Source organism: Nelumbo lutea, chromosome 2 (genome assembly GCF_056320005.1).
Source record: "Nelumbo lutea isolate HS-2025 chromosome 2, American lotus-T2T, whole genome shotgun sequence".
NCBI lineage: Eukaryota > Viridiplantae > Streptophyta > Magnoliopsida > Proteales > Nelumbonaceae > Nelumbo > Nelumbo lutea.
Window position 1 is genome coordinate 19,748,718 of NC_142685.1, and position 2,836 is coordinate 19,751,553.

Genomic DNA, 2,836 nt, shown 5'->3' on the forward strand with positions numbered 1-2,836 from the left:
TCTCTCTCTCTCTCTCTCTCTCTCTCTCTCTCTCATACTCATACATTCTCAATTATCTACAATCTAAGAAATTATAATTAGCTGATTGTTTGATTCTGCATTTTCCAATTCAAGTTTCAACTTAATCGAAATTTCGACTTTGAACCGGCAATCCGGGTATGTCGAATTAGATTAATTTTTATCTTTTTAGAATTAAAAAAAAATGGCAAGCCCTTCTCAAAACCAATTCCCCAACATATTCACCATAGATGACATTCAATCGCATCACAATAGTATTAGTGTTAGCACTGATGCCGATGTGTTTGATGTCGATGGAAGTGGAACTTTAACCCCTGGTAGTAGTGATACTAAGGGAAAAAGGAGGACTTCTAAGCTGAGTAGCCCGATTTGGAAAGTTTTCACAGTAGAGGATATTGAGGGGAAGGGGAAAAGGGCCATTTGCCAAAAATATAGGAAAGACTTTAGTTATTGTAGCATGGGTGGTACGGGTCATTTAAGCAGGCATCTGCTCACATATGAGCGAGAGGAAGATGAATGAAGAGAAACAACCCAAACACAGAACAACCATTTATGTTAGCTGAAGATCCAAAGCTAGAAAAATGGTTGCATAGTTCTGTAAACCCACAATATGAAAAAGCTTCTAAGAATACTATAAGAACTTATGCTTTAAAATTTTTTTATTTATATAAATAAAATTTAATTTCTTTGTTAGCAAATCTTAAATCTAAAGTTGCAATTACTTCGGATGTTTGGACATTCAAATTTAATATTAGTTATATTTGTGTTATCGACCATTTCATTGATGAAAATTGGCTTTTGAATAAAAGAAATTTAAGTATTACTAGGCTTGAATGGCCACGATAAATATTTTAAAATCTCAATTAAAATCATGCTTAAATGGTAAATTATTTCATATTAGATGTGCATGTCACATTTTAAATTTATGTATTAAAGATGCCTTGAATATTATTTCAAATCATATATAATAAAGTTCATGGGCAAAAAACAAGAATTTAAATATTTATGCCAAAATTATGGTTTAAAATAAAACATTTTATATTAAATGTAAAGCATAGGTGGAATTCTACTTATGCTATGTTAGAAAGTTGTATATCTCATAAACAAATTCCTTTTTATTTTTATAATTTAAAAATGTCTAATGATATGATATTTGAGGAAGACTAGGAAATGACAGTCTCTATAAGAGATTTTTTAAAATATTTTTATGATGCAACAAATGAATTATTTGGAATTTATTATCCAACTAGTTGTAATTTACCGTATCAATTAATGGTAATTAGTTATGGAAAATAAATTTAAAAATATTGGGAGAACATTTCTCCCCTTTATTGTTTAGCTACAAAATTAGACCCTAGGATTAGGAAAGATGGTTTAGATATTTTACTTGAAAATATGAATATTGATATAAGAAATAAAAAAGAAATTAATAATTTGTTATTTGAAATGTACAGTTTGTATGAATCTGTATTCCTACAACTTGTTCATCTTTTTCTTCTTCTCCTTCTGACTTTGAGCCCAGTAGTAAAAGAGAAAAGCTTTTTTATTTAATAAGTAGAAGGCAAAAATCTGCTAGTTCTACAACAAGTTTATTTACTGAACTTAATTTTTATTTGCAAGTAAATTTTTCTAATTTAGATGAAGTATCAAATAATTTTGATATTTTAGCCCGGTGGAGTGAACACTCGAAAAATTATCCGGTTCTTGCCGCCATGGCATGTGATCTACTAACCCCTCTGATGTCCATAGTTCCATCAGAGTCTTGTTTTAGTGCATGTACGAAGGTGTTGGATGACAAAAGAAGTTGCATGAACGATGAGAGCATAGAGATGCACATCTACTTCAAGGATTGGCTAGATGCAGAAGATAGATTACAAGACAAGGGAGGGCATGATACAACACCGGACATTTCACCTAAAGCAGATGATGAAAGTCATGAATGATGATTTATGAATTTGACAATTGTAGAATTTTTCATTTTTTTAAATTATTGTAAAATTTTTAGATTTTATTTAATTTATTTGATATATTTTTTTTAACAATGTCATTTTGTATTTTCAATTTGTAACCATATTGTATTTTTTATATTTTAATAATTTATTCCATTTTTATATTTCATTCATCCAAGACTCCAAGTATGCAATGATCCAATCATTGTATTTGCAATTCACTAATTTGTACCATTCAAATTTAAATGAAATAAAATTCATATTCCAATTTGTTATTCCATCATTCTTATTTCAATTTGGTTAAGTGTCTTTTTTTTCATTTATGTATTAAATAACTTAGATTTCTCATTTCTTAATTTTTTAAATAGTTCTTAATTCCCAAAGTTCATAGGAAAGTTAAATATTTTAGTTATACAATTTTACTTAGAAAATAAATCAAAATTTTCAAAAAAAAATAAAAACAATACGTCCAGTTTGGCCTAGTCTGGCACGGTCCAAGCCCACGACACGGCTTGTAGCCCGGCCCGACCCAGGCCCGCATGTCGGCATGGCACAACATAGGCCTGCATGGGCCTGGGCCGTGCATCGTGCCGAACCAACCCCCAAAATTTTCACCAAGGAGGATGGCACGACCCACTTTACACCTCTATCTGTGGGGAGCAAATTTGAACTCCTAAGGAGGAGAATGATGAGTTCACATCAGCATCCCATAAGTGACCCACAAAACATCACAAGCGTGTATTGAAAATATCTCCCGTACTTATTATTAGAAGATGTTTCAAATATACGGTTAAGATGTGTCATGCGACACTTGTAGTGTACATGTGAGCTCGAGACTGATATGCCCTTAAATGTTTCGTGTATATTAA